At 32.4% G+C, this 20368-nt stretch overlaps 1 long non-coding RNA gene across 1 annotated transcript in view; it reads left to right on the top strand.

Annotated features, from left to right (window-relative positions):
* LOC127716115 (uncharacterized) overlaps positions 1–19859 on the top strand; it is a 39786-nt gene extending 19927 nt beyond the window's left edge. Inside the window, exons 4-5 of the long non-coding RNA XR_007988763.1 lie at positions 13884–14306; positions 18820–19859. This is a non-coding gene — a long non-coding RNA (uncharacterized LOC127716115). The remainder of the gene's footprint in view (positions 1–13883; positions 14307–18819) is intronic.
* Positions 19860–20368: the final 509 nt, after the last annotated feature.

The raw sequence follows: 20368 nt of genomic DNA, 5'->3' as shown, positions 1-20368 counted from the left end.
TTAAAAAGAGCTTAACTCATCAGATTGATACGAAGCAGAAAAAAATCCAACAAAATCACAGACCGGACATGACAGAGTACTAATAAATCCCACAACAAAAAAAGACACTAAGTACAGTTCTGAGAGTACTCGCAGTTACTGACAGCTTGTTCAAAACCAATAACAACTAATAAAAATATCATTAATCAAGACTTAAAACATTGACGAAACTGCCGTTTACAAACGCATCTCTGAATTTAAGATATATATCTCCCTTAATAATGGTCTGCTTTGTTAAAAGTAAGAAAAACTCAGTAATGTACAAAATGCAGTTTGAAAAACAGCACACTAAACAAATAATTAAAAAGTTGTGACCAAATACAATTGTTGAAAATCAGAAAAATTGAACCGCAATAAACCAGAATGGTATCTATTAGGACACCGATACCATTCACTATCGTGTGACATTTTCTTGATATGCCCTAACATGTGGCTTATTATTTTCTGCTGTTCGAATGTCGGTGCTAGCATGTTTGTGAATAAAGGCTGATGAAGTGAATATTGTATGCAGTCATTTCAATGTGATTGTGCATAGCGGTTTTAAAACAATGACACTAAATTAAATTGCTGTTTCGATGTTTAGACATTTATTCCTAAAATGTTCCGAGGTATCAATTGTAGTGATATTGTAAAATGTGAGAGACCAGTTTTTTGATAAACTCGTTGATGTATTGTGAAATTAAACCATATCATTTCATACTAAACATTAACAGTTATGACTTTTCGACTCTGTACACTACACTTCCACACAATCGTATCAAACAGAAGTTCTCTTATGTAACCAAATGGTCCTTTGAAAAATCTGGTGGCAATTTTTTTTTGCTGCAAGACATATGAAGCCTCATTCTTAATGAAAAGGGGAAATATGCTAGATACACTTACATGTAATGGAGCTGTGATAAGAGGATTAAAGCTGTAAATCTTTTCTTGACAATATCGATGCACGTTTTGTCAATAAAATATATTGACAGGTTGTAGGCATTCCTTTAGGCATCAATTGTGCCCTTTTAATAGCAGAGTTGATCCCGTATTGTTATAAATCACAGTTTATGGCTAAACTAGTAAAGATTCGTTTAAATTACTGTATAATTAATAAATCTCAAAACACTTACCGTTACCTGTATGATATTTTAGCTTAAAACAATCGAGAATTTTCCAATTTTTGCGGAAATTTACTCAAGAGAAAAATATATCTAATACAGACAACAATAATTGCCTTTCCTTGATTTTGATATCTAAATTTTCATACTCGAACTCATACACAAAAATTTACGACAAAAAGAGACGAATGTTGGTTCCCTATTGTTTTTTTTTTACCTTTTGGATGATCATGTTCATTTTGTCTCTTCTTACGGAGTGTATATTTCACAACATTTTAGATATGCCCGTATCTGTAGATTTTTAGATTTCAATGAATTGGTAAATTATCAAGTCAGGTATTTCGTTACCACAATTTAATCAAATCTGTTACTAAATTATTCCACAGATACAAAGATTTGGTTAGGAAGTTTGACTACCTGTAGAATTCTGATTTAAAATGGGATATCATATCCTAAAATTTACGTTGATATCGTTTATAAATACGCATGAAACTGCTTAACGTGTTGTTTTCATTTTTTATAAATCCCGTAAAGTTATATACGATCAATGTAAACTCATAGATCCTGTGGGTTACTTATTCATGTTATTCTTAAAAGTTATCATTTAAGATAGTTGAGAAATCTTTAAATATCGTTTTTATCGGTACTTACATTTATCTTGTTTTTGATAAATTAAAACATAACTAAATATATGTTGCTATATACGTACAGTTGTGAGTACTCATGATCCTTCATCCTGTCGATACTATTTACTTATTTTTTTTGTCATTGCACATGGTCATGGATTTCTAATATAAAAAAGAAGACGTGGTATGATTGCCAATGAGACAACTCTACACAAGAGACCAAATGACACAGAAATTAACAACTGTAGGTCACCGTACGGCTTTTAACAATGAGCAAAGCCCATACCGCACAGTCAGATAAAAAAGGCCCCGAAATGACAAAGTAAAAAATTCAAACGAGAAAACTAACGGCCTAATTTATGTACAAAAAATGAACGAAAAACAAATATGTAACACATAAACAAACGACAACCACTGAATTACAGGCTCCTGACTTTGGACAGGCACATACATACAGAATGTGGCGGGGTTAAACATGTTTGCGGGACCCCCCCCCCCCCCCCCCCCCCCCCCTAACCTGGGACAGTGGTGCAACAGTACAACATAAGAACGAACTATAAAAATCAGATGAAAGATGCTAAACTCATCAGATGGATAAAAATACAAATACTACAAATACAAGTGGACGTGGCCGGGTACTTATAAGACTATTTATGACGTCCTTACACTAAATCAGTTGGATGTGTATTGATTGATAATTTAGTCTGTGAAAACATGATATATTTAGAATTATAATTGGCTTTGAACTAATTTTCAGTAACTATGCGTACTCTGATATCGGTGCTTTGTGTTTATTGTTTTTATGTTAGTTGGTTTATTTTTCCTTCGTACCGATTAAAATAAGTTCAGCCATTTGCAACTGAATTTTAGAGTTTGATCTTATGTTGTGCTGTAACACCAATGTCCCAAGTTAGGGGAGAGTCGAGCGCTCTCAAACGTGTTTAACCACGCCTTAATTTTATGTGTCAGTCCCAAGTCAGGAACCTTTAATTCAGTGGTTGTCTTTGCAATCTAGATGGTGAAAACTCTATTGTTTCAAGAAGTAATCATATTCATTGATCAAACAGATTTTTAAGGACTAGAGAAAAATATTAATGATTTTTATTTTATTTTGAAAAAAATTATCATTCACTGCAAATTTATCAAGAATTACGTAATAGAGGGTTTAAAAGAAGTTGAACAACAGAGTTACGCAACACTCAGTTAAAAGATTTAATCATGGGTTCTATTTAACCAAGAGTTAAACAACCGGGTCCTGGAGGAAGTGCGATACCTTCCTCCTATTAAAAAAATACGTATGGGTTTTTTCATCTGTTTTTTTTGTTTTGCATTTTATGAACGGTGTTAAACTGTCATGAAATTTTACTTATTTTAGTTTTTTTTTTATCAACATAAAAAACATGAAAACACTATAAAATACCTGTTTCCGTCTCAAAACATAATTACAACATACTTCTAAAATGCTACCAAATTATCCCAGCCTTCCGTAATCACATACAATGAAGTTTGCTGGTTAATTATGTCATTTCAGAAATTCGGTATTAATGACAGATCTTTGATAGTCGGTGGTAAATGTTTTTACTGCACTTGTTTTAAGACTTTGGACGATTTATAGATTGGCGCATTTTATAGACTCTGTCTAATATTGTTGAAGACCATATGTTTGATTACTTTGGTTGTCTTTTTTTGTGTCGTTGGGATCTGTCGCATAACGTATAACACATCTTCATTAATTTATATTGTTCTGTTATCAAATATTTATCACTTTCCTTATGACCCCGCATAGTTAATATGTAGTAATGTTTCAACGAAGTTGAGTGAAATTTAATGGGCTTCAATATGCAAAAACAATCATACTTTCGTGGCTTATTTTTTATTAAAGATATTTCCAGCCTTCTGCATCTATTGTTTTTAAATTATGTGTTAGTATCTTTTTGGATAGATTCTTGGCTTGCTACTAGTCCTTGTTTTATAATTTCATTTCTTTCTTAAGATTTGCATTTATTTGAATTGTTACACGCACAATGAAACGCCTATTACGACGTCCATCTATCAGCTACAGAATAAACTATTTGATTTCGATGGTCCTTTCGATGGTCCTAATGATTCTGTTGACAGTTTTGACTTTTGAAGTCTTTACACTACACTTCCACACAATCTTATCAAACAAAAGTTATCCTATTTAATTAAATGGTCGATTGAAAAATTTGATTGCAAATATATTTGCTGCAACTCATTTAAAGCCTTCTTCTCTAATGAGAAGCTTAAGGTAAATATTCTATATGTGCCTGTCCCAAGTCAGGAGCCTGTAGTTCAGTGGTTGTCGTTGGTTCATGTCTGTCATATTTATTTTACGTTGATTGTTTTTTTTTATAAATTATGCCATTGGTTTTCTCAATTGAATTATTTCATATTTTCATGTCGGGGCCTTTTATAGCTGACTATACGGTATGGGGTTTTCTCATTGTTGAAGGCCTTACGGTTGCCTTTAATCGCTTACATCCACTTAATTTGAATAATGGTGGATAGTTGTCTCATTTGCAATCATACCTCATCTCCTTATTTTTATATAGATATACTTTCTAGATGTGTAATGAGATGATTGAAGCTGTTAATTTTCTCCTTGACAACTTTTATGTACGTTTCGGCAATAAAGTTTATCGACAGGTTGAAGGTATTCCTATGGGCACTAATTGTGCCCCTTTATTAGCAAACTTGTTCTTGTTCTGTTATGAATTACAGTTTATGTCCAAACTCAGTAAAGATCGTCTAAATAATATTTAATTGATAAATTTAAAAACACTTACCGTTACCTTGGTGATATTTTAGCTTAAAACAATCAAGAATTTTTCCAATTCTACTGCGGAAATATACCCAAAAAGGAACTTATTTTAAATACACACTGTAGTAACCGTCCTTTCCTAGTTTAAGATATTTCAGTTTTACACGGGAAACTCACAAAAATTTACGACGAAAGGGAAGATTTTCCTTTTTGTTTACGGTGATGTTCCTTTTGCACAATCTTACGGTGTTTATATATCCCAACTCGTTCGCTATGACCATGTCTGAAGTGACGTTTTGGATTTCAATGAACGTAATCTATTTATCACTGGTAAATTATTAAGTCAGGGATTTCGTTACCACAAATTATTTAAAACCTTAACTGAATTCTTCCATATATGCAAAGATTTTGTTTGGAAGTTTGAGTGTTCCTGTAGACAACTTTTTTCAAACGGGATAGCACATCCTAATTTTACGGTTATGTTGTTTACCAATCCCGTAGATTTAAACACGATCCGGGTAATCTTATCGAACATTTAATTAAACTTATTTTAAAAGGTTACCAAATAAACACTGTAACTAGATCTTTGAATATTGTTTTTATTGGTATAAATATTGTTTTTATTATCAGTAAATTAAAACCTAACTAAATAATATTGTCATAAACATATGCACATTCACGGTTCTACAATCAGTCGATACCTGTATCTTGGCATTTCACAAGGTCATGTTTATCTCTGACTGTTAATGACGGTTTTACACTAAATCCATCGGGTGTTGGATGTGTACTGATTGATACTTTAGTCTTCGATACATATTTTTTTATTAGTTGTTATTTGGTTTGAACTAGCTGCCATTAACTGCGAATACTCTTAAATCTGTACTCAGTGTCTTTTCGTTGTGGGATTCATAAGTACCCTGACACGTCCGGTTTGTGTTTTCGTAAGATGTTTTCTGCTTTGTATCGATCTGATGAGTTAAGCCTTTTTCAGCTGATTTTTATAGTTTGTTCTTATGTTGTATTGTTTAATCACTGTACCAGGTTAGGGGAGGGTTTGGCGCCAGGAAACTAGTTTAACTCCGTGTCCCATGTCAGGAGCCTGTTATTGAGTTTTTTCTGTTCATATTTGTTTTTCTTTTATTGTTCCGCATAGTTTTTATTTTGTTGTGCCGTTACAGCACTGTCCCAACAACTCAAGGTGAGGGTTGCCACTTTCAAATATGTTTAACCCCGCCACATTCTGTATGTGCCTGTCCCAAGTCAGGAGGAGGCAATTTTATAGTTGTCGTTTGTTGCTGTGTATATGTTTGATATTTGTTTTTCGTTCATCGTTTTGTACTTGAAGAAGAAAAAAACGTCGAAAAGAATGCCAATCTCTATAAATCGTCCAAAGTCTTACAATATTGCAGTAAATACATTCACCTACATGTTTCATTGTTTCGTGGTTGGAGAAGACCATCGAAAGAAAGTGAGATTTATATGGTGTAAAGACAATGACAAAGATACTTGTCGAATATTGGACAATACTTCATGTTTTTGAAAACAGTCCGTCAAATTTATGGTGGGAAAATAAAGTCTCATCTGAATTTTTTATATGCAATGTATGGGAAAAACAAACGATAAATTGTATGGGAAAATATATATATTTAGCTTAACAAAAACTTGAACATTATTTACCATAAATATGCCGAAGGAGAGTATATCAACAAACATGATATCGTAAAGTTGTATCTGTATAATGTTGTTGAAAACAGTTCTCCGAATCAATGGTAAGTTTGAATAGTTACAAGTCCTGTGGGAATTTGTTCACCATATCAGCAGTGTTCGATGAGGTGCGGTAGTCATACAAACACATCACTGATTTTTAGAGATATATCTCTCTTAATTTAGGTATACGCCACTAATAATAATGAAAAATAAATCAAAATGATTTCCAGTAGGACACCCAAACCATTCACTATTGTGCAACGTATTATTGATATGACATAACACACTGCTTTTTTATTCTCCGCTGTTCTAATGCCGGTATTAACATATTATTAATAAAGGCAGCTGATTGTATGCATTCATTTCAATGTGATTATGCATAGCGGTTCTGAAACAATGATTCTAAATCAAATTGCTGTTTCGATGTAAAGACAGTTATTCCTAAGATGTTTCGAGGTATCAATATAAGTGATTTCATTAAACGTGAATGAACAGTTTTTTTAATAAAGGTATTGTGAAATAAATCTTTGTTGTTAAGGATGAGCGATAGATATATACCCAGCCACGTCATGTCTGTGTTTTTGTTTGATGTTTTTCTTTTATCGATCTGATGAGTTAACCATTTTTCAACTGATTGTTATAGTTTGTTCTTATGTTGTGCTGTTACACTACTGTCCCAGTTTAGGGAGAGGATTGCGCTCTCACAAACATGTTTAACCCCGCCTCTACGGTATACGGTATGGTTTTTTTTTCATTGTTGAAGGCCGTACGGATGTCTATAATTGCTTACGTCCACTTTATTTGAAATTTGATGGATAGTTTTCTCGTTGGCAATCATACCACATCTCCTTATTTTCATATATTCATTCATAGCATGATGTCACCCTTTAAGATTCTGCTGGAGAAAATGATATACCTTCCTGTGATTTAGAAAAGCTTATGGGTTCCTTCACCAGTTGTGATCGCATTTTAGGAACTGTGTGAAACGGTCATGATTTTGAACTTATTGTATATTACAATGTCGTTGTTTTTCACGCCTATAAATTGGTAAGTTTTTGTAGCTTCTATGGGCCATTCGGATATCTTTGGAAAAAAGATTCTCGGGACCTCTCGGAAATTTTCAATCATTTATACAGTTAGTTATAAATGTCTTTGATACGGCCCCTCTATGGATAGGATACCACGTGACATTTAATATTTCAACAATCAAAGTTCATTTGTAGATCGATCCGAAAGTAAAAAAAACAAAGACTACGTTGCAGTTAAAAAATCATTTATATATAGGAACCTATTTGCTTTTTGACAAAACATATGTGTGTTTGATAATGCGAATGTTTATTAGATATCAAGTATACTGATAACGCAAATATATATTTTATGTTTTGAGACGGTCCTGAACGCGTTGTGTATGTAGTATTTAATACAACGTGTTATTGTATATTGTAACAATAAACCTGGGAATAGTTTATTATTATCAAATGTCCCAGAATAAACTGATTTTGTCTGGACGTTTACCACGTGGTATTTTGTATTTCAATCATAGCCTTGGAAAATGGCGAAAAGCATGAAGAAAATTAACAAAAAGATATTTTTGTTATAAATATGTATCTTAGGTCTGAAACACAGTGGTTGTAAAGCAGAAAAATAATAAAACAAAAGGATTCTTTTATCAAAAATGTTTAATTTTGTTATTAGATATTACCTGACCAAGAGAATATTCATTAAAATTATGAAGTTTAAACTGAGACTAAATGTATCCATAATAGAAATAGAATATAATTAAAAATGTTATTCGTGTATTATGTACCACAGGTTTGAACAGTGAATACATTTATGAAAATAATATGCAACATATGAGCACCAAAGAGCAAGGAGGCTTACACATGAGTTTAAATTTTTAACGGTAGTGAATAAAAAAATACTTGCATGATTTCAAGTCACAAGGATTTTAAATCCTTGCATCTCACAAAAAACGTCATTAACATTTTACAATAATCATAAAAAAAATTCACGTTGAATATTTTATACTGTTTTAATATGGTTTTATAAGTCTCTGCTTATATTTTGTATAGCAATATATTCATATAGTTGAAAGTTAGAATTTCAGAAGAGATTAATTTGATAAATACATTTTCCATCAGTAAATACTTGACATTTGTGTTTATTGATATTATATTCAAAATTTTCGGGAATAAATCATTTACAGGAATGTACGCTAAATGAATTTCAATTCTTTTTTTGTTTGTTTTTAATAGTTCAACCTTATGGCATCTAAATCTTTGCTATATGGTACAATTTTGAAAATTGTATTCTTTGTGTTGACCAGCTATCCTACACACGTCTCGGTTCATTTTTCATTATATAATACCCTGTTCACACGACACACTTTCGGTTTGCGTTCACACAAATTCCGGATTAAATCGCAATGAATCCGGATTCAAAACACTTGAGGTAGGTAGTTTAACATCCGAATTCAACTATTAAACATTAGATTTGAGCCTAGATTAATAATATATGTGATGACGAAAATGCGTATTCTTATCCAGAGTATCAATGCGTATGCTTTCGTTTTACAATTTCTTACGCAAGAAAACCACGTACATGCATAAATATTTATTTCACTCGCGAATGTGAATTTTAGCTTTTCTTATCTAAATTCAGGACGCGGCAATAAGAGCTTTATAAGTGACTTTAAAGAAGTGTCATCATTACTTAAGGTATTCTGACCTCTAGCTGTTTCTTTTTTCTTTTTCTTTTTTGAGGGACTGTCTTATTATAAACTTTGACATTTTCGAAATGCTAAGGATTTTCCACCTCAGGAATAGATTACCTTAGATGTATTCGGCAAAACCTTTGTTTCGAAATTTTGGGTCCTCAATGCCTTTCATCTTCGTACTTTATTTGGCCTTTTTAACTTTTTTTATTCGAGAATCACTGATGAGTTCTTTGTAGACTAAACTCGCGTCTGGCGTACAACATTTTAATCCTGGTATCTTTATATATCTACATATCTTTTTATATGAAATGGTTCTACTGAGAGTATGTTCAGGTATTAATAAAACTTTTGAAAATAAAATATTCTTCAAAACCAAGTTTTCCAGTGTGTAGAATATTTGGATTGATTTAAGTAATTTTAGGAAATCCTTAAAATTTGAGAGGTTTTATGAGACCAAAGTAATTGTCACTAGATAACAGGTTCCAATGAAGCTGGCGTGATACTCTCAAGAAAAATAAACGAAACCTTCTTATAAGTTGCATGCCACAGGGTTTCACTTCACATGAAAATTGGACTTTTGATTTATCTATACAACATCTACCATCAGTACAGACAGCTTCAATCACGAGTATGAGAATAGTTGAAGACATCCGGGAAACAAAATATGAAGATATGATAGATAAAATAAATGCATCCAGATTATAAATCAAACCGAGTGCTTAAATTTATATTGCGATTGGTTTGTGCAATTTGCATTAGAAATCCGGTTTGCAGAAACTGTTATTTGCAATAGGACTAAGAAAATGATGTACACTAAGAAATAGATAAAATAGTCAAGCCTTAAAAGGTAAATTCAAATTGTAGCTGTATATATACACTTTTCTATACACAACTTAAATCCAATATTGCTTTCAATTGACTTGTGCAAGAATCTACACACAATTTCATGTTTTCAATAAAGGTGTTTTAACATCACCATTACCGTATTGTATTGTTTCAAATCAAAACCCATAAAAAAAATTTAGCAACAATTTTTTGTTAACCAGTCAGCGATCTCGGGTTCACGTATTGCTTTCCTTTTTGAAAGAAAGCAACATGTTGTGTTTTTGTATTGACGAATATATGAAAATACCGCTCTAAAAGACCTGTTTCCGTCCCTAAATACAATTCTAACAAATTCTGGTTTCTAATTGCAGTTAAAATGCTACCAAAACATCTTCAGCCTTCAGTTATAACATACAATTTAAATTGCTGGTAATTTATGTTATTTCAGAAATTCGGTGTTAATGACAGATCTTTGATAATCGCTGATGAATGTATTTACTGCAATTTTTTTTAGACTTTGGACTATTTATAGATATTGGCACATTTTGTAGACACCTGTCTAATATTGTTGAAGACCGTATATTTACTTTGGATGACTTTCTTTTTTGTGTCGTTGGGAAACTATATGTCACTTCCCTACGGACACCCACAATTAATCTGTAGTCAATTTATTCCATGAAGTTGAGGAAAATTTAATGGGTTACGATAAAATTTACGCAAAATCAATTTTATAATATACAAAGACAATTATACCTTCGTGGCTTACTTTTTATTAAAGATATTTTCAGCCTTGTATAGTTTCTCGACTTGAAAATATTATATTTTTATAACATTTGCTTTCTTTTTTAAGATTGTTTTTCATTACATTGTTAAAGGAACATTTAAACCCCTATTACAAATAGATATAATGACGATCTCGTTGAAAGTGTAAACTGTTTAAATATTTAACTATATTCAAACGTGAATCACAGAAAACAACGACATGATACTATTACTCGAATTTGCAGATTGCTGTCACGATCTAAATGAGTGTATAAACCTTTTCAATACTGCAATCCTATGAAATAGATGTATTACGCAATGGTTTGATTAAGCTTCATATCGTGTAAATACTGAAGCACTTACAGTATTTATCTTCTAAGTAATAATTAAACGAAAAATAACATGATCCTAATTGTCGAATTTGAAGTTTGCTGTAGGTAAAGAAGTGAAGCGTACATATTACATTACACACTTTATTGAATCCACACTGTTATACGCATTATAGATACAATGAATAAGCGTTGATTCTTGAAAAAAAAAAACATGAGCACGGAGGGCGAATGGTTTGTTTTTCATGAATCAACGATTATCCATTGTATCTATAACTTAATAGTTATCAAATGTACCAGGATTATAATTTAGACGCGCGTTTTGTCTACATAAGACTCATCAGTGACGCTCAGATCAAAATAGTTATAAAGCCAAACAAATACAAAGTTGAAGAGCATTGAGGACCAAAATTTCCTAAAAGTTGTGCCAAATACGGCTAAGGTAATCTATTCCTGGGATAAGAAAATCCTTAGTTTTCCCAAAAATTCAAAGTTTTGTAACGGGAAATTTATAAAAATGACCATATAATTGATATTCATGTCAACACCGAAGTGTGGACTACTCGGCTGGTGATACCCTCGGGGACGAAACATCCACCAGCAGCGGCATCGACCCAGTGGTGTAAATAGTTATCAAAGGTACCAGGATTATAATTTAGACACGCGTTTCGTCTACATAAGACTCATCAGTGACGATCAGATCAAAACTATTGTGTTGATGTCTTTTCAAAATTAAAGCTTTTCTCAATTATAATGCATTGTAAGTGATTTTAGATAACCCCGTTCAACGAAGCATTAATGAATCAAAGTTCACAGTTAATTGGTTAGAGAAATACAAATATAGCATAACACGTCTGTCTTTAAATTATTATGCATCTGAATATTATCCGTAATTTACAAAATAAGACATATTCGAACTTATATTAGGTATATATAATAAGTATGTAACCGAACCTTCTAGCAAGAAACCTAATTCTAGGCACATCACAATTTACTCGCATAGGTATTTGCGATTTGTAATGATATGTAGTAAAACAGATGACATCATACATGTGTCATACTATATTTATAAAACAAAAATGGACAAATTGAATAAAATCATTTTTTTCTTTCAAATACGCGAATTGGCAAATAATAATCCAAAAATAAACGGGGAAACCCCGCTATTATTACAAAAATATCCAAAATAACATAAAAAATATGAAAAACGGAAAATATAAAGAATAGGGACAACAAAGAAAAACCAGGGATTCGAACCTAAACCGACAAGTCTCTACTTCTAACTTGACTCTATAACTCATCGAATTTAACCTCGCTGCTACCAACTTATACTATACCCATCTATTATGTATATATAAAGGTACTAACCCTGTCTGTCCGTTGTACCAATGTATATCATATGTTCATTTATATATATGAAATAGACATCGAAATTGCAACCCATTGGTAGCCGAGGTTTCGTCGATGTGTTGATGTCAGTCACACATAACAGATTTCAAGGAGGGGTTCGATTTCCTACGAAAGCATATAAAATTACAAAAGTTAAAGGTAAGTTTTTAAATTAATTCCATTAGTGAACAGAAATCAGTAAATTATCAAATTCAAACTTAATGAAATTAGGCACATAAAGGAAACAATTTAATATTATTTGGTGAGTCCATTTCAGCGACAGATTTAGTAAGCGTTGAGTCTAGAAAAAGAATACACGGTTAATGAATAGGCTGACGTCACGGCAATGGTTTAAGTATAATTCAATCGATTCAACATGTCCACACCCAGGCCAGGTAGAGACTGTTCTCATCACGTTAGTTCACTGTATGGAACCCACACCGGTATACGTATAATTGAATCGATTCAACATGTCCACTCCCAGGCCAGGTAGAGACTGTTCTCATCACGTTAGTTCACTGTATGGAATCCACACCGGTACACGTATGTTTGGATCGATCCAATATATCCGCGCCCAGGTAAAGACTGTTTTCATCACGTTCTAAAATTCTCCGTTGATATATTAGGACATTACTACTATTATAACTCCCTTAGGCAGATTTAAAGTTGACCTTAGCCGAATTTGGCTATTCTTTTAGGTCCCTTATGGTCATATAGCTCCTAACGTTGCTTCGAATGTATACATACCTGTCTTTCAAATGTATGGGTTTGAGCGTTCCTGATGAAGGTTAACCCAGAAAGCGCTCGAAATGTATAAGCTGTTGTTTCCATTCATTGTATTGAATACACAACAATAAAAGTATGTGTATGTCGACCAACATTTGCGTGCCAAGGTAAAGACTTTAAATCACGCATGTTCACTGTATGGAATTCTCACTGGTCCATGTATGCTAAGATCTACCAAAAAATCCGCGCCTAGGTATATGTAACGATGATGATGTTGTATCGACTTAACACGTCCGCGCCAAGGTTTAAATGTTGGATCGATCCAAACATAGTTCCATATACCGAGGGGGACTCCATACATTGTTGGTATATCAGAATAAAAATGCAAATTATCATTGATTTCTCTAAGGTGGGATCTGTTCATATACATAGGCTCATTCAAGCTGACATAAACATGATAACTAGTTCTTGTGAAATTTAAGGAAAACTTCTCCTTTGTAAAAAACTTTGCGAATAGAATTTAAGGAATTATTTGTTAAAGTAACTTTTATATGATAATAAGCTTGGAATTTTCCTTAGGATCTAAAACCACTTCGGAGGATATTGATGAATAAAATCTTATTGGGAAGTTTTAAAGAAAATTCCCCTAAAACCACTTCTTCGTTGATGTCAACCATTTTCACAAATATTGTTCGCTTATTCAAATTGATTTATCCGAACTGATTTACCGATTTAAAGTCAGATTTATTTCACTTAATCTAGGTCTACCCAAATGAATAGTAAAGCTTGCATATCAGGAAAAAAAATATAAATTATTATTGATTAATCTAATATGTAACTGTTTATAACTGAAACTAAAGTATTGAAGATCTGATATTGTAGGTTTGCCTTTAGAATTTTCAATTACACATCCAGGCGAAAAATTGATATCAACAGAAGGAGTATCACTTTTGCACGTCAATTTCTTACAGTTTGACGCTAGAGGTAAAAGAGATGTGACCTTGACATTTCAAGACGTGCAGTTCTCTGTTGTTATTGGAGGATGGGGTAATACATTATCAGCACTGTACTTAGGAGAATTAGTTAACCCACCGGATGATGAATATAGTGGATCACTACTCACTTCCTCTGAGTATAAACCGTTTTGGATATCTTGGAATTCATTTCAAGTGTACGTAGGACTGGGGAGTGTAAAAGGCATTGGTTTAATTTTGCATGGAGAACCACAATGTCCGATTAAAGTAATCGATTCGACCTTTGCTTCGAATTTCGGAGAGACTCTAGTTTACAGGATAAATCATGCAGGTAAGTACTATTTTTGTTAAATTGTTTAAACTTTTTAGATGTAACTTAAAATAATATATCTGCAAAAAAATGAAATAATTGAAATTTAACAAATCCATGCAATATTAACCATCTGAATACTAAGAAGGATTAACAACATGGGCCCGGTTGTTCAAAGGTGTCGTTAGGCAAAGGCTGTCGTTAAAGGGTAGTTAAATTTAACAAATTTGTTAGCTGTTGTTCACAAAAATTAACGACAAAAGCAATGTTAAAGTGTTAATTGTAACAACATCTCAGAGGTCGATATAAATGTTGAAGTTGTTGTTTAATATGGCCTCCTTCATAGAAGTACCACATCCACCTCAGCGAAAAGAAAGGAATTAACTCAATTGGCCTCTAACAATGGTAACATAACAGGTTAATCACTTTAAGACGAAAATTCCTTTCTTTTCGTTGAATACATGTTTATTGTAAGACTACATGATATCGAACTGCACATGTTATAAAACCCCAGTGTGTTATATATAGATAAAGTCAATGAATTTTAAGCACGTGTATCTGTTCATATTGCCAATCAAGATAAGATAGGCGGAGTCTCTATAAATGTAAATAGATTGATAAGATGATATAGCAATATCATTACATAACGGTCAAATTTAGCCAATCAGGAACTAAGACAAAGTTACAGATTTGGCAGAAATGGTATTATATTTTTGTCAAACTTTGTCAGCAATAATGTAAGAAGACAAACCAACAGACACCATACACTTACTGTGCTCCAGCAGATAATGGTAATCCTGAGGGTTTTAGATTCAGGAAATTTTCTTCAAGTAGTCGGAGACACAATTGGTAAGTTTCAAAATATTTTTATCATAGTTCATTTAATATCGAAATGGTCTCTAAATATTGTTTACAATTGACTGCTCTGATTGACTTTGACTTTTATTTGAATGATACTTTGTTATCACGAGTGATGGGAATAAGTTGATGATAACAAATATGTGTAAAGAACATAATCATATTTTGAACCGGAATTTATTTAAGTTCTTACAAAGACAGCAGCAATTATCTGAAAAAAGAGAAAAAAGATGTTGAAACTATGCAAAAAAAGATAACTAACATAAAAATGGTAAAAAGCTATTTAGTGGAGAAAACAGGGAAAAAGATAGTGTTAAAAGATCTTCATAACATAATGTTTGAAAAGAAAAAAAAAGGAAATCTGCAACTGCATGAACTGGGAAAACGGATTTAGAACAGATGCATGATATTCTATCCTCAAGTTGTTCTGAATCAGTAGTCGAATATGTTACTGAAGACAACAAGTTGCAAGCCATATTTTTTCAAGACATTAGGAATGCATTTTATAGTTACCCAGAAGTAATACTGGTGGATGCTACTTATGAGAATATTAATCTGAGAATGCCTATACACTTAATAATTGATATAGATGGGAATGGACAAAGTGAAATAGTTGCTTTGTTCTTGCTTACACATGATGAGGAATTTATACTTTCACAAGTTATTGAACTATTCAAATTAAAGAACAAAAACTGGGAAAATATACGAGTTACATTAACTGACACGACTAAAAGAAATGTTTTGGGGAAAGCTATACCTCAAGCAAAGCTGCAGTGGTGTTAGTTTCATGTTTTAAGGAATTTTAGACGAGAAGTTTCAATCGAAAAATTGGGATAACAGTTGGTGAGAAAATTCAAGCAATAGAAATTATGCAGAAGATAGTGTACTCAAATTCAGAAGATGAATATCAAATTTTTAACAAAGAACTGTGTGAAGAATCATCAAACTCAGTAATATCATACTTCAACAGAAATTGGCACATCAAACGGGAAAGGGTTGCTGGGCTAAAACATGGTGTTAATCCTGGGAATCGCACAAATAACAGGATTGAAAGCATAAATGACAAAATAAAATCTGTGCTCCATCACTACTATTCACATTACCAGATTTTACTGAACCCTTTCTGAAAGCCTTGCATTCCTTGCGTACAGAAAGGCAAGACAAGAGGTATATTTAAAAAAGAGCTGTTACAGTGTACTCAAATGATTCTCCCGAATATAAATATCATAAGATAGTGAAACTTTATGCTTGGGCATATATACATAAACAGTTTTCACCAATATCTGACGTAAAAATTGAACAGAAGGAGGACGATGATAGAGAAATTGTAAGGACAGCTACAACAAACCAAGGCCAAGCGAGAGTCGATTCAAAAAGTTGCTCTTGTATGTTTCATCAAAGTATGCTTCTTCACTGTAGGCATATACTCAAACTAAGAGAAGTTAATCAGGAAAACTTGTTTGTTGCTGAAGTAGTAGCAGATCTTTGGAAGATTAAAACACAGTCAGGACATCACATGGATTATTTGATGATATATCAGAAACCCAGTCAGCAGTCTGTTCTGTCACCAACACGAGTGAGCAAAATGTCTCAAAGCACAAAATACAGGAAAACACAAATACTGTTACAACAACTAGCAAGTCTTGCATCCGAAGCTACAGGTGATGAATATAAGAAGAGATTAGATATTATGCAGTGTATTACACATTTTTGAAGTCATTGGAAAAAATGTATGGTTCTTGAAGTTCTAGAATTTGATTCTGTGGAAAGTACACATGCAGTTGGCAACGAAAACAATCAAACAGGCTTGCATGTTTATGAGGATGTTGAATACATCAATGATGGTTTTAATGTAACAGATAATAAAGAAAATAATACTGATAATGTCCAAATATTCGAAAATTCCAGAGAAGAACTAGTTTCACAAGACGAAGAACGAAATATAGCTCAGCAAGAAGAACAACTTCTGGATTCCAAATTTTGTGGACCGCGTGTTTCGCACATATTTCTGCAACAAAATATCAAAAAACGTGTAAGGCCAAAAGGTTTGACCCAAACTGTCATTGGTCTTTCAAAAAAGCGTAACCGCAGAAGCAATTGTTTACCATTTCAAAAGAAAAGTTCGAAAGAAATCGGATTCCTTATACCAGAATGGTTTGTTGGAAGCGATTTAGCAAAATATGCTGTTTATAACAATATTTTAATAACCGAGGAACCAAGATGAAAAAAAACCTGAACTTTTAACTGCTTCTTGTTTGTACTAAATTGTAAACATTGATTTGAATAAAAAGTATTGTAAAAAAGATGCATGGGAAGCTATTTAGGACGTATTTAAAGAAAAAAGATCTACATATGTAACATATATAGATATAGGAAGATGTGGTATGAGAGCCAATGAGACAACTCTCCATCCACTACATATGTAACATATGCACATATGACGCAGATTCAAAGGAAGCCATTGTAATGTGTATTTCCTGTTTGGAGTGGCAATCCAAGGTAACAGAACTGTCACAGCTATTACAGATACTATAATGCTATTTATAGCACATCGGCGACCCCTGTTTGGATTTTCTTTGAAAGGGATATCCTAGTGTCATAGCAAATGACGCGCTTTAGTTTTTGGATTTTTCTGCATAATTGTCAATGGTAGCAATTAAAAAGTGACAAATTCTTTGCTACAAATGAATGAAAATATCATTACATTTGTAAATCTAAAACAACTACCTACAGATGTCTCCATTCCTTCATCAAATGCCGTTGAATGAGGAAGCGTCTTTTATGGCGTTGATTATGTTTTCCTTAGCCACACTGATTGATTTTGGAGCAGGTCCTCCACCTGTCCTGTTCCTCTCCCTTTTTTGGTTAACACATTTCTCCTTGGTATACCTAGTCATGTTTCTAAACTTAGTTCTTACAGTTAAGACAGTATGAAGTTCACCCCAATAGCATTTACTTCCCCTGTAATCTTTTTACAAATTTTGTTTTTGTAATCTGCCGTAATATCCTTGCCAAATTTCCCTCTCATCAAAGCTAGTCCCTCTACAACTCTTCTACTAATTAGGTTCACTTCTGTGTAAATCAATGTTTGAAAAATTCTGCCCTCTTATCTTTGATAGTTTGTTGGGGGTTGTTATTCAGGAATTTTTCAAACAGGAAGTGGAGGAATGTTGGGTAAAATTTAATTTTCAACATGGAATTACGGAAAAATGTTAAAAACAGTTGAAAAAGTTCTAAACGAGTTGCTAGTTAACTTAGTTGTAATTTTTTTTTGGAACAACATAATTTAACAAGAATTAGCTTACAACAGCTTGACTAGTTGTTACCCTAACAACACTTTTGAACAACCGGGTTCTGATTACTAAGAAGACCAAGGTCAATTACTATATTGATATCTTGACCTTGATAAACTTCAGTTCATATTTCAAAATATCATGTGTCTACTTTTATTTTTTATATAAACATATTTCTCGATATTGCACACCTAACTTAACTTTTTATGGAAAAGACAGGATATGGTATATCAATTTATGACAAAAAATACTATACGCACATGAAAAACGTAAGAGCAAATGAATAGCGCTTTTATTGCTGTTATCCATCTCAAAGTTAATGTTAACATAGAGCAAATCTCTACATCACTGCAGGTTTAAAAAAGTACTCTTTTTGGTTACAGATATGATTCCAGGTAATGGCAGATTTTGTGGTCAGAAAAAATCGTGCAACACCGTGAACATCCTATCATCGGTTGGGAGCGAGAGCAGGATAGAATGTGCTGTCATTTGTAAGATGACACATGGATGTGCCTTTTTCATCTTTAACAGAAATTTAGAGCAATGCAAAATATTTGGAAATGACGTAGGGACAGATATTGTAGTCTCAGAAAAGGTATATTGGGAATGTTAATCAGCGATGTGATGATTTTTAATCAAAGAACAAAGATCACTTGTGTGTGCGTGTGTTGTTGCTTCCTTTGTTTTATTTTAGAAGAAGGATAACTGAGGTTTATAACCTTAAATTTTATAAAAAAGCTGCTGTATTTCACAAAGAGTAAATATATCGTTCCACTTTAGATAAAAATGGCGATAGCTATATATTTGAGATCCACGTGCAATAGTCTATCTCCCTATACAACTATAATACGAGATTTCTACTCTTTACGAGTTTTTGTCAGAACTATACTGTTCTAACTCCATGCTCCCATTGGATTATAATAGCTTATTTATCTAATTAGTTCAGAGAAAAATATTTTCATAGTGTTGTATCTCCACTATTTCTCATGTATTGTTTGCTGTTAAATAATTGTTATGAAAATGATCTTATTACTATGATTAAATGGTTTGAACTCAATCTATGAGCAATTCTTAGCAAATCTAGTAGTACAGAATTGGGGATATTACAAAGTTAAAAAATCCATGGTCTATCTCTAATGGAAATATAGGGATATTTTTCTAAATCTACATTGTTTGTAATAAAATGGGGATGCTTGATTTATCTAAGTTGCATTTCTATTAAAAAACAATCGAACAAGAGTTACTCTTCATGTACGTGAATTCGATTCCTATATAACTTTTTATGTCTGAGTCAAATATTTATAATATTGAGCTTTTAAACTTAATTCAAATGTGTACCACTATTACCAAATGGAAAATGCATCATTATAAGATTTACATAACGATATTATGCATTTTATGTTATATTAAAAGTTACATAAATACAAAATATTATTATTGTGTCTAGCCCGAGTAATAAACCTCGTTAGTGTTTAGTCTTTTGTCACTTCAATGTGTTTTTGTCAAATTCGGAAATTTGGTGATGATTGCAGATTTTTCAATTAATATTTTCTGTTAAATTATAACTCCTTTTTCTAGATTGTGGCTGATTGAATGCTTGACATAGTCTGCAGTCTACTGTTGATGATCGAATTTATAGATATGTCTATTTGGTTTTGTTTTTGGTGTTGTTAAGTTTCTGTGGCATTAAAGTTAACCACACATGTCCTTTTATCTTGGATGAAACAAATATATTATGACAAAATGTCAGAACTCTCATTTTTAATAACTGTATTAAAAGATTTTAGAAAAAGTAAATTTTATCCAATTATGATGTAAAAGAATAAATGTTTGATAGGAGGTACGTCGTAGTTTTAGGTAAGGAATTATCGATTTTATGTTATATTAGAAGCAATAGTTATACTTACTATCATTGATTTTATTTTCAATAAA

This window comes from Mytilus californianus, unplaced genomic scaffold (assembly GCF_021869535.1).
Source record: "Mytilus californianus isolate M0D057914Y unplaced genomic scaffold, xbMytCali1.0.p SCAF_9, whole genome shotgun sequence".
Taxonomy (NCBI): Eukaryota; Metazoa; Mollusca; class Bivalvia; order Mytilida; family Mytilidae; genus Mytilus; species Mytilus californianus.
The sequence above is the reverse complement of the archived record's forward strand: the minus strand, read 5'-3'. Positions and strand labels throughout refer to the sequence as shown.